The following is a 13,825-nucleotide window of genomic DNA, read 5'->3' as shown; positions in this document are numbered from 1 at the left end:
AAGCTGGGGGAGGAGGCAAGAGCAGCCAATCACCTTTAACTTCCTAGTGACACCAGTCCCAGCTGCATTTGGTGAAAAACCTTCTGAAAGGCCAGCAGGGGTAATCAGACCAAAGAAGTCCAGGTCCAAGATCTAGGCCCTAAACCCGAGGTGGGCCCACAGAAGGTGAGTGAAGTGGTAAAACTTATTTTTAAATGCAGTTCACAGATTGCCAGTTGGACAAAAACCCATATTGCATCAGTTGAGGAGATCACTATTTGGTCCTTTCCAATCTTCATAATATAGATTTACCAACTGTGATTCCTGGGGTTTCCATCACAATCTTGCCCTACACTTCAGTCAGTAGTTAGTCCACACATACACATCCGTGAAACATAATGCTGAAACTGGAAAGCAAAAGACTCATTATTCAATTGATTGTCAGCCAAATGGAATTATTTTCCCTAAGTATTCAAAGAAAATTAAAACAATATGATTTTTCTCCAAATTGTATGCAGCAATGCCGTAAAGATTGATCTTTGTAATCTGGAGACTCTAGACCAATGTCAGATAGAGGCAGATTGTGCTTAATGTTGCTGCTTTTCCAACAGTGTTTCTACTTGAATGTTACTGTTTCATGAGGACCAGATATCTCAGACATCATAAGATTTCTGCCCGCATTATTTACAATAATGAAGTTTTGCCTCCTTCCAGAAACTTCTCCCTCTCAAACTTGAGGTTTCTCCAAGCCTTTCACTTTGTGGCCTTTTCCTCAGTGGCACTGCTCTCTAAGATCTTTACCAGGAAGCTCACACTCACCAGGTTATACACAATCTGTCAACCTACTAGCAGTCCACCATCCCCTCCCCAAAGGTGAGGCTCAACAACCACTCAGAAGCTTCAGAGTTGGTCCCCAGTGGGCAGGCCAGTGCCAAGCTCGTCAGCACGCAACCCCCAGGCCCATACCCCTGAGGCACCAGCAGGATCTGCCATTCACAGCAGCAGAATAGCACAGGTGAGCTGCTGAACTGCAACAGGACCAGAGCACTATCCCCTGGTCTGGACCAAATCCAACAGCCTACCTGTCGTGAACCACCACCTAACACTGGCAGCCCACAGTGCTGACTGGCACCATGAAGAGACAAGTAGCCAGAAGTCACAGCCTCAGCAGGCAGTCTAGAGCCCAGAGAGGAGAAAGTGAGGACTGCAGATGCTGGAGATCAGAGCTGAAAATGTATTGCTGGAAAAGCGCAGCAGGTCAGGCAGCATCCAAGTAACAGGAGAATCGACGTTTCGGGCATAAGCCCGAAACGTCGATTCTCCTGTTCCTTGGATGCTGCCTGACCTGCTGCACTTTTCCAGCAACACATTTTCAGCTAGAGCCCAGTGACCAATGGTACCAATTTCCCAGCATAGACCCTGAGCAATGGTTTACCTGGCTGAACTCTTGGAAGGAGGCACTGCTGCAAGGGTTGTTAGTAGAATGAATCATTCCTCTCTTATATTTTACATTTATTTTGTTTTAACAGCTATTTCATCTACCAACAAAGAAATTACATTCTAAAATTTAAAGATATAATATTTTAATATTTTTCAGCTAAGGAAGGTCCTGCTGTAATTAGAAACAACAAATGCTGGAGATCACAGCAGGTCAGGCAGCATCGATGGAGAGAGAGTAAACTAACATTTTGAGTCTAGATGACTCTTCATCAGAGATCACCTCGAGTCACCTAGAGTGATCTGCAACATTTGTTGTTTTCAGTACAGATTCCAGCACACGCTGTAATGTGTTCCTGCTGCCATTAACCTTGATTCCATGTAAGTATTTTCACTAAAGTTTGTAATTTTCAGAACACAACCTGCATGTTAATTGAGCAACCCTGTATATATTTATGGGATTGCACTGGATAGATCTGTTGGCATTTGGGGATAAGATATTGCTGTGATGATAATCAACAAAACAAAACTTTACTTCTTATAATCAATAGATGAAAAACCAAAGGCATTAATAAATTACTTAATAATCTCCGACTCATCGCTGACAATTCTAAAAAGAAATGTCTAAAGAACAGTAGACAGCAGTTTAAATAGTGTCACATTTATGCAGCATTTATGCAACTAGACAGCTAACTATTAATATCACTAAGAATTCCCTCTTGATACATTTTGGTACATCAAGGATTTTGCAGTTGATTTTCAAACAATGCTCATACCATTCAGCTGTTTTAACCCTGTGCAATCTGCTAACTCTCCTATCTTCTTAGTGTTTCCAGCGACCAAAAACATTCTGTTTTTCAGCAGAATATGATTGTTCAAAAAATTGAGTGAAGGTAAATTTGACTCATCTGTAATCACTTCACAGAAGAACATTGGGCACACAGAGCGCAGCTAAAGCGCATAAAAAAGGAATAAGATGGTATTTGAGTCTGCTGGGACAGAAAGCTATCTTCTCTCACAGTACTTCATGGCTTCATTAAAGATGTATTCAAGCAGCTATTGTTCTCAACTCATTTGCTTTTCTATAAAGGATAATGAAGCAGCAGGTTCTCACAATAAGTAATTCCTAAATGAATATCACCCTAATTCTGCTTTGTTTATTTTCCACAGACAGTAACCTTAGTTTACATTGTGAAAAAAACACCAAACGGGACCATTTGTTTATCCTTACAATATTGTACTTGCAAATAATAAGCACATATTTGTCACAATAGCTGTGCCACCAAACAGGATTGAAATGATAACCATATTACATTTATATATTGCACTTGCATAGTTTTACATCACAGAAGCTGTCCAGTTGTCCAATATATTTATATTACTTGCTTCAAACACTCCCTGTGATGGTGAGATTCCCAAATACCAAGATGATGAGTCACAATAAAATTCCACTATACCATGGAAGTGAAAGAGAGTTCCTTATTGATGTGGTATGTCAAAGAATTGGAAAATAAAGTACTTTGATAATAAAGTAGAACAGATTATGCTGATTCACATAGAGATCTCTCTCCATCAGCATCACCTCACACTATCACAAAACTATCCTTGTCCCAAGCTCAACTTCAATTTTCTTCTCATCTGATATCTTAAGAAACCTTTCTCCTTTTCTTTCAAATGTCAAGGCAAGCTCCAAGAACGTAAGGTACTGCTGACCCTATGGATCTTTCCTCTCATCCTGTTCCTTCTGACCTATCCTAGTTTCTGTTTCCACCTCCCATTTTCTATTTGCGAAACCCTCTGACTTTCCATTTTCTGGTGCTGAATAATCTGAGCGTCGCGTTGCTGTTCTCTCTGGTCCCAGCTCCAATTCTCCTCCCCCTGGACCACACTGTCCAGTGATGACCATAATGTCCTGCTCTTCACACCACAGGGGGGACAGTGGCATGGCACCTGAAACCGTTCCACATCCGCACTCTCCTCCCTCACCTCCTACCCCCATCTCTCCTCACTCCCCTCCATTCTCTCCTCCTTCCCCCATCTCTTCTCACTCCCCTCCTCTCTCTTTCTTCCTTCCCATATTCTCCTCCCTCCCCTATCTCTTCTCCCTTCACTCCCCTTCCTCCGCTCCCCTCCCTCTCCTCCCTCCCCCACCCATCTCTCCTTCTCCCATCTCTCCTTCCCCCATCTCTCCTCCCCCAATCTCTTCTTCCCCATTCTAGATTAGAGTGGTGCTGGAAAAGCACAGCAGTTCAGGCAGCATCCAAGGAGCAGTAAAATCGATGTTTCGGGCAAAAGCCCTTCATCAGGAATAGAGAAGCAGAGAGCCTGAAGGGTGGAGAGATAAGTGAGAGGAGGGTGAGAGTGGGGAGAATGTAGCATAGAGTACAATAGGGAATGAAGGTGATAGGTCGGGGGCGGGGGGAGGGTGGAGTGGATAGGTGGAAAGAAGATAGGCAGGTAGGACAAGTCATGGGGACAGTGCTGAGCTGGAAGTTTGGAACTGGGTTGAGGTTGGGGTAGGGGAAATGAGGAAACTGTTGAAGTCCACATTGATGCCCTGGGGTTGAAGTGTTTCGATGTGGAAGATGAGGCGTTCTTCCTCCAGGTGTCTGGTGGTGAGGGAGCGGTAGTGAAGGAGGCCCAGGACCACCATTTTTTTTAGATTAGATTAGATTACTTACAGTGTGGAAACAGGCCCTTCGGCCCAACAAGTCCACACAGACCCGCCGAAGTGCAACCCACCCATTCCCCTACATTTACCCCTTTACCTAACACTACGGGCAATTTAGCATGGCTAATTCACCTGACCTGCACATCTTTGGACTGTAGGAGAAAACCGGAGCACCCAGAGGAAACCCATGCAGATATGGAGAGAATGTGCAAACTCCACACAGTCAGTCACCTAAGTCGGGAATTGAACCCGGGTCTCTGCCGTTGTGAGGCAGCAGTTCTAACCACTGTGCCACCATGCCACCCACCATGTCCTCGGCAGAGTGGGAGGGGGATTTGAAATGTTGGGCCACAGGGCGGTGTGGTTGATTGGTGTGGGTGTCCCTGAGATGTTCCCTAAAGCGCTCTGCTAGGAGGCGCCCAGTCTCCCCAATGTAGAGGAGATCGCATCGGGAGCAACGGATACAATGAATGATATTGGTGGATGTGCAGGTAAAACTTTGATGGATGTGGAAGGCTCCTTTAGGGCCTTGGATGGAGGTGAGGGAGGAGGTGTGGGCGCAGGTTTTGCAATTCCTGTGGTGGCAGGGGAAGGTGCCAGGATGGGAGGGTGGGTTGTAGGGGGATGTGGACCTGACCAGGTAGTCATGGAGGAACGGCCTTTGTGGAAGGCAGAACAGGTTGGGGAGGGAAATATATCCCTGGTGGTGGGGTCCGTTTGGAGGTGGTGGAAATGTGGGCGGATGATTTGGTTTATGCGAAGGTTGGTAAAGTGGAAGATGAACACCAGGGGCGTTCTGTCCTTGTTACGGTTGGAGGGGTGGGGTCTGAGGGTGGAGGTGCGGGATGTGACGAGATGCGTTGGAGGGCATCTTTAACCATGTGGGAAGGGAAATTGCGGTCTCTAAAGAAGGAGGCCATCTGGTGTGTTCTGTAGTGGAACTGGTCCTCCTGGGAGCAGATATGGCGGAGGCGGAAGAATTGAGAATATGGGATGGCATTTTTGCAGGAGATAGGGTGGCTCTCCTCTCTCCCATCTCCCTCCTCCCTCTCCTCCCTCTCCTCCTCCCTCTCCTCCACACTCTCCTCCACACTCTCCTCCACACTCTCTCTCTCTCCTCCCTCTCTCTCCTTCTTCTCTCACTCTGTCACCCCACACCCTTCCATCCCCCTTTCCTGTCCTCTCCTCCAACTCCACCTCTCTCTCTCTCTCTCTCTGCTCCCTCTCTCACTCTGTCACCCCACACCCTTCCATCCCCCTTTCCTGTCCTCTCCTCCAACTCCACCTCTCTCTCTCTCTCTCTCTCTGCTCCCTCTCTCACTCTGTCACCCCACACCCTTCCATCCCCCTTTCCCAAACTCTCCCCCAACTGCACCTCTATCTCTCTCTTCCCCGCCCTCCGCACCAATCAACTCACACTCCCTCCCACATGCAACCACTTGCTGCTTCCCCCGCCCCGTCCCCGCTGAGCTGTGTCCAACTCGCTGTCAACCCTTCAGCTAGCGCACTCTCCTCCCCTCGCGTGCTCTCTCCTTCTGACTCTCCCTCACTCCCTCTGACTCTCCCTGGCACTCTCCATCACTCTGACTCTCCCTGACGCTCTCTCTCCCTCCCTCTGACTCTCCCTGGCACTCTCCATCCTGTGCACTCTCCCTCTATCCTTCCCTCCCCAGGTGCTTTCTTCCACCTTTTCCAGTCTCTCGCTCACGTGTGTCCTCTCCCTTCCTCACATCTCTAGTCTCACGCGCACCCTCCCTCCCTTCCCCCCTCATGTGCGCCCTCTCCCTTCTCCTGTCTTATGCTCACGCACACCTTCCCTCCCTTCTCCCTTCGCGCATGCCCTCTCCCTCCCTCACATCCACCCCCCTGCTCCTGCACGCCTTCCCCCTCACTCCCCTCACCCTGCCTGTCCCCCACTTCCTTCCTCTCTTAGAGTTGGAACTCTGCAAACTAGCCTATTTACTGAATTACCAGGAAAGTGACGATTCTACACACAAAAAAAATTAAAATTTAAACTACTTAACACAGGTGCTGGGTCGTCTCTGTCCTCCTGCCCCTGGGGAGGATGGTAGTGGTACCTATCCCGTCTGTAGCCAAATCTGTGGCTTTTGAGTCCCTGGGCATGGTGGCTCAGGGGTTCGCACTGCTGCCCCATGGCACCAGGTACCCGTGTTCAATTCCGGCCTCGGGCCACTGTCTGTGTGGGATTTGCACATTCTCCCCACTCTGTGTCTGTGTGGGTTTCCTCCGGGTGCTCTGGTTTTCCCTGACAGGAAAATGTGCAGGTTAAGATAGATTGGATATGATAAATTGCCCACAATGTTCAGGGATGTGTAGGTTCAGTGCAATAGTTAGGGGTAAGTGTAAGATTAGTGGGTCTCTTGAGTGTGTCGGTGTGGACTTGTTAGTCCGAAGTGCCTGTTTCCACACTGTAGTGGCTCTGTAAAGGGCTACATTCTATGCCTTGCTCTTGGTTGGAATAGGAAAAGTAATCGATTTTTGCTTCTAAATTCCAACCTTGTCTCCCCTTCACCTGGTTCATTTCCGATTCTTTCCTTCCTTGACTTATCTGTTTCCATTTCTGGGGTAGACTGTATATTAATATTTATTACAAACACATCGACTCCCACAGCCACCTCAACTACATTTCTCTCACACCCTGCTTCCTGTAACAATTCCATTCTCCCAGTTTCTCTTCCACTGTTGTATTTGTTCAGATGGAATTACATTCTGCAATGGGGGCTTCTGGTAGGTCTGACATTATCTTCAATCAAGGATTACCTCCCACTGTAATGGACCACTTTAGGGGTGGCTCTGACTGAGCAAAGTAAACAATTGTGTATCAAAGTTTATTAGAAAATTCTGAACTCAAGTTTTTTTTAAGCCCAGAGACTTTAAAAAGAGAGATACAGATTTTAGTCTTAGTTTCAGTTTTGGGGAGTTCTGCAGTAGTCCGTGGATGAAGAGGAATGTATAAAGCCTTTGCTACTGAGAAGAGGACAAGGATCTGAAAAACGATTAAGTTAGAGTACGTTTAGTGGTAGCTCTAGAACAAAAGTGTTTGGATAAAAAGAATAAAGATGTTCTTTGAAGCTGAGATTGTTTAAGCTCAGGTAGATGAAAGCTTCATGGAAAGCTTATCAGACTTCACAGGCTGGGGATTGAAATCACAGCTATTTTAAGCTTATATAAATGTATTAGAAAAATAGTTTTATTTGTCAAGAGTACTGTACAAGAAATGTTCCTTGAACCTGTAGAGGAGTATCTTGGGATTAATGGGAACATACTTTTATCATGCATCTAAAATTCTTTGAGTTTGTGTTAGATGTAAAATAGATTGGTTTATTCTATTTCATCTTCATTTCTTTAATTTCAGTTTTAATGTTAAAACAAAATCTGCAACATTGCTTTCTTACGTTTTAGTGAGAGACACCTTATTAAAATCAACACAAGACAAACTATGATCCATCCCAGATTACACTTTGGAATTTGAATTTTCTGATAATAACATGAATTGCGATTATGTGTAGTGTCATGTACAGCAAGGGTTTTGTAAAATTCAGGCTGGTTGCATATTTTAGAAACCTTTGCTGATTTCTAGGTATTTATGACTGGATTTCTGACTCACTCTCGGCCCACCTGCTCTCTGGTCATGTTTCTCTTTCTTTCTCCTCTATCTTTGAAGAAGAATGTTCTGTGTCTCAGAACGGTTCAACAAATGACTGTTAGACTAAGTTGTTTTCACTTGTTTTGGAGACGGTAGTGCCTTCTACTTAATGTGCTTGCTGTGCTTCATTGGTGGATTGATGAATGTGGGGTTGCATCATCCTTGAGTTGCAATATTGCACGACCCTTGAAATGGTTGATCTTGTAAAATCCATCTGGGTACATCTATTTAAAATCACTGCTTGATTTTGTCGTGTTGCATTTGGTATGTTGTACTGCAGTAAGGGACTTGAATCTCATCAGTGGTTACTATTCTGAGATCTCTACATTCAGATTGCCCTTGCGTGTTAGCACCACAGTGTGATTATGTCACTACAAGAAACTGGTAATCTATTATTTATTATGTGGACTCTCTTGTAGCCTGCACTATGAAGTGTCACTTGTTGGATTATGTGTGTCTTTGAATGCTGGCACTAGCTGTTCAGTTGGCTTTAGGGTGTGTTAATCTGCCTTTTTAGGGCATTCAGTGTTAATGATCATAAAAGCTTCTGATCGCTGTATGCTGTTGACACATATGTGAGGTTGACAATATGAAAAGCTTGGTTATCTTCTGAGTTTTGCCTTTTTGTTTGTTGGTTATGCACATCATCGAAATATTAACATTTGTCCACATGTTTTTAGGAGTGTACTGGCTGCCAGTGGTAAAGCATGGATCCACCTTATTGGTCAGCTGAGTCTTGTTCTGAGGTCTGGCTTGGCTTTTGGAATTAGGTTTTCTGCACCCATTTGCCCAATGTCCTTTGGTAACACATACTTTGCAGATGTGAAGAAACACTTGATAACGTTTGGACAGATTAACTATTTTTATATATAAAACATAGGTACCAAGTCATCCTATAGCAGTGGTTAGAGCAGTACGATTGCTATTTTCTGGATCTGTGGATGATGGTGCAGAGAAGGCCTTTGTCTAGTTATGTGCTTCCTGCTGGATGTGGGAGATTAGGGAGAGTTTCAATATTACTGATGATTATGTCTGCAGGAAGTTGTGTTTAGTTGTGAACAACTGATGAACCAGTTGGAGAAGCAGTTAGAGGGATTGAGGAATTTATAGCAGCCAGTGGGTGTGATGTATGGCAGTTTCAGGAAGGTAGAAAAACCACAGAGACAGACAGGTAGATGGGTTACCTCGAGGAAATGTGGGAGTGGTAGGCAGGTACAGCAGGAGTGCCTGTGGCTATCCCCATCTCTAACAGAATCCCTACAGTGTAGAAACAGGCTTTTTGACCCAACAAGTCAACACTGACCCTCTGAAGAGTAACCCAGTCAGACCTATTCCCCAACCCTATTATTCTACATTTACCCCTGACTAATGCACTTAACCTACACATTCCTGAACACTGTAGGCAATTTAGCATGGCCAGTTCACCTAACCTGCACATCTTTGGATTGTAGGAGGAGTCCGGAGCACCTAGAGGAAACTCATGCAGACACGAGGAGAATGTGAAAACTCCACACAGACAGACTCCCGAGGTTGCAGGTATGCTGTTTTGGAAAATGGAGGGGGCAACGGAATCTCAGGGGAATAGTCAAGTTTCTGGTACCCTGACTGGCTCTAATATAATGAGGGCTTCAAGAAATTGATTGTGATAGAGGTCTGTCTAGTCAGAGGCAGACAAACCTATGATCTTGGAGTCTTTTAGAAATAGTTACTGCCAATTAGCACCATACTGCCATCATAATATGATAGCTGGGAATCAAGGAGTAGTTTCTTTATCAATCGTCACTGCTGTTTCATCTTTTCTGCCCCTGCAACCTGCTGTGGATGCAGCAATGGGTTTTTCTTTTTTTCTGCAGCGTATTTACCTCATGAGGCAGTGCTCATACAAAATATAAACAGAAAGTGCTGAAGAAACTCAGCAGGTCTGGTAGCATCTATGCAGGGACTAACAGAGTAAACAGTCAACTCCAGTATGATTGTTCTTCAAAACTCGGAGGTAATAGTTACGTTAGCTTCTATAACATAAGAACTAGATGCAAGTCATGCAGTATTGAAAGATTCAACATATGTCTACTACAACTCTTACGAGCAACATACATGTATATATTACAATCACAGGCACTCCTGTGACTGGGAAATTTGGATACAAGCTATAGCATGCCTCCCTCAGGGAAACCATCCTAGAAGTGGTCCCAGTGGAGTGGAGACTGAGACCTTTTTCCATAAGGGCACATGGCTTAATAGGGTATTATCATAAGTATGCTTTTGAAAGGTCTATTGTGCACTAGCTATGAGAAATAACGCAATATTATTAATCAATTTAATGTATTAATTAGTTGAATTTAAATTCCACCAGTTTTCATGGTGGGTTCAAACTTGTGCCCTGAATTACTCTCTTCTGGATTATTAACGCAACAACATTTTCACTCTGCCATTGTTGTCCCACTCTTCAAAACTCAATGTCCAATGGTGTTACTCGTATGTAAATCTAATCCAGTGCAACTTTTTATTGTTGTTTAGGATCTCAGAAGATGCCAAGACTTGGGCCCTTTATTTATGATGATATTATCTCTGGCATTGAGAAGAAAACAGTGGACTCTCCTTCCCTGCATTTCCACCCATATCCTCCAAGCAGGAATGCCAACCATAGGCCTCTCCCAATCATTTACCGTCTGTGGCCATAATGATCCCTTGCTGCCCAGCTACGTTCACCAAAATCCCACTCCTACCTGACAGGAATAAGGCAGGAGTTCCGCTGTGCACCGAACAAGAATCTTACTTCATAAATGGAAATGAACCTGGACGTGAAAATGACTCTGATTTCAAGCTGGTGCAGCAGCTCAAGGTTGTTGCCTGGGTCTGTGCCCTGCCCAATCACATCCACATCCACTGCTGGCACTCACAAACAGTCAGGCTAAAACTGTGACGAAGGTGCTTGGTATACAAAGGGCAATGTGGGAAATACTGCTTTATAACTCTGTAATTCTGGGGCATTCTCTTGGTCTTTCACCAAAAGGACAAAGAAGAGAGCTGCATATTGTAGAGGGATATGGCACAACTGAAGCCCATTCTCAACTATTTTTGCAGATGGCAGGGAGACATGCAATTTCTTCAGTTTGGTATTTCTTGCAAAATTATGGTGGTGATGTGTTCCAGTTCAGTCAGGAAATCCAAGCTGCTGCAGCAATATGCATTTTTATAACAGAATTTGGGGCCTGGAACTTGGGACAGTGATCGTGGAGGCTATGACTTGTTTCCCATGCTATGAGCGATCAGGAGTCTGTCCCATTGTCACTACCTGTCATTGCTGTGTGCTGGGAAGGATACACAGAAAAGTCATCTTGGCTCAAAACGTTAGCTTGTTTTCTCTCCATGGTTGCTGCCTGAACCCCAGTGATCTCCAGCATATTTTTGTTTTCAATTGCTATTCAAACTGCTTGGCTGTGTTATGGGTGTATGGTGTGAGAAACCACTTTTTCACTCAGCGAGTAGTTAGGGTATAGAATGCACTGCCTGGAAGTGTGGTGGAGGCAAGTTCAAGAGGGCATTGGATGATTACTTGGATAGAAATACTGTGCAAGTGTATGGGGATAAAAGGTGAAGATTGACATGAAGTAATAATGCACATTTGAAGAACCGTGCAGGCACCATGGGCTGAATGGCCTTCTTTCTCACTGCAACAATCCTATGATTCTGATTATGAGTGTATCTTCCATGACCATCAATTCCCATGGTGAGACTTGAGCTTGCAGTTTCTCACTCTTGCATAGGCTGTTGAGATTGCATTCAGAAGGAAATCTTCCCAAATCCAGATACAATATCACTGCAGGTATTTCCCAGTGGAAAAGTTCAGCTTTAAATATTGGTATTTAACACCGAAAATACATGCCATAACATTCAGAATAAATGCTTTACATGATTCATTGCTCTTTGGAAGATAAATATTTTTCAAGACAGTACTTCTTAATGGTTGGAAGCTAATAATAAAATATTTTCAGGGACTTTTAATAGAATGCTATAAACAAGCTAAACATTTCTGTTATCATAACAGAGACATTTTTCAAGAGAGTAATTCTCTAGGATTATGAAGGTACATTATTCAGTATTTTTATGTTACATATACACAACATGTGGTTGTATAATGTAACCCACAGAGGGATTTCTCAGTCTTGTGTGTAAAATGTCTGTTTACACCACAGCTTTTAATTAACATTTGTAGTGCATTACAGAATAATACAAATATTGATGAAGAAACTCATGTAAGATACAAAGGTTTTCTTTAAAAAATACACTCACCTCCATAGCTCTCTCATTAAGATGAGAAATGGCAGTTTGAGGAATTGTTTTCCTTTGTGCTTTTCCACTGCAAGTCTGATTCAATCTTGATCTGCCAGGGCAAATTGTTTTGAAGTGTGGAGATCAAATCAAATATCTCCTCCAGCAGTGAAATACTGTTAGGCTGAAGGCATGTTGCCTGAGTGGTGCACATTAAACCAGCTTACTGAAATCGGCAGGGAGTTTGGACGTAATCTCACATTGTGTTTTAATAGACATTAGCAGGTCTATAACTCAGAGTAAAGCCATGAGGCTGGAAACTGGGACAAGGAGCATCCATCACTTGGGTACTATGAGGGTGTTCTGAAGGGCATGTGATACATACACACACTTGTTGTATCAAGCATGTCATCAAGCATTGGCAGAGCTGCCAACGCACAGGCAAAGAACATCTGTCAGATTTATGCAGAGTTGGACGATGAGCCTGCAATGCTGACCTACTGCCAGCAATGCCATTTTGCAGCTCAGCCAATGCCTTCTCTTCATCTCAATCAGTTCAACATGTATCATGTAGCAGAAAAAACCTCTCTACTCGCAACAGCTCTGGCATCTTAATCACATCAAATAACATCTAATGATGTAATGGAATTTGAACAGAATGGCACAGTGTCCAATAAGTGCTCACTGTAGCTTACGTCTTCACTGGTCACTTTATTTACAACCTCAGGGGAAGTGGTAGTTCTTGGTCAAAGGTATTATCTATTTGTGGTCTGCCTTAGTTTTTGCATGACTTCAGGGAGCTCCTTTAGCTTTTGCTGTTTTGCATTGCTGCTGTCAGTGACCCTCTTTGCCACGCGCCTCCCAGAAATCATGAAACATTGGAAAGCGCCTGATTGTATGTACTTTCCACACATAGAGTCATAGAGTCCTAAAGTCATAGAGATGTACAGCATGGAAATAGATCCTTCGGTCCAACCCGTCCATGCTGACCAGCTATCCCAACCCAATCTAGTCCCACCTGCCAGCACCCGGCCCATATCCCTCCAAATCCTTCCTATTCATATACCCATCCAAATGCCTCTTAAATGTTGCAATTGTACCAGCCTCCACCTCTTCCTTTGGCAGCTCATTCCATACATGTACCACCCTCTGCGTGAAAAAGTTGCCCCTTAGGTCTCTTTTATATCTTTCCCCTCTCACCCTAAATCTATGAGCTCTAGTTCTGGGTTCCCTCACCCCAGATAAAATATTTTGTCCATTTATCCTATCCATGCCCCTCATAATTTTGAAAACTTCTATAAAGTCACCCCTCAGCCTCTGATGCTCCTGCAAAAACAATCCCAGCTTGGTCAGCCTCTCCCCATAGCTCAAATCCTCCAACCCTGGCAAAATCCCTGCAAATCTTTTCTGAACGCTTTCAAGTTTCACAACATCTTTCCGATAGGAAGGAGACCAGAATTGCACGCAATATTCCAACAGTGGCCTAATCAATGTCCTGTACACCCAAAACATGACCTCCCAACTCCTGTACTCAATACTCTGACCAATAAAGGAAAGCATACCATACGCCTTCTTCACTATCCTATCTACCTGCGACTCCACTTTCAAGGAACTATCAACCTGTATTCCAAAGTCTCTTTGTTCAGCAACACTCCCGAGGGCCTTACCATTAAGTGTATAAGTCCTGCTAAGATTTGCTTTCCCAAAATGCAGCACCTCACATTTATCTGAATTAAACTCCATCTGCCTTTCCTCAGCCTATTGGTCCATCTGGTCAAGATCCTGTTGTAATCTGAGGT

The sequence above is a fragment of the Hemiscyllium ocellatum genome, chromosome 6 (genome assembly GCF_020745735.1).
Source record: "Hemiscyllium ocellatum isolate sHemOce1 chromosome 6, sHemOce1.pat.X.cur, whole genome shotgun sequence".
NCBI classification, from domain to species: domain Eukaryota; kingdom Metazoa; phylum Chordata; class Chondrichthyes; order Orectolobiformes; family Hemiscylliidae; genus Hemiscyllium; species Hemiscyllium ocellatum.
This window is presented reverse-complemented; position numbering follows the sequence as displayed.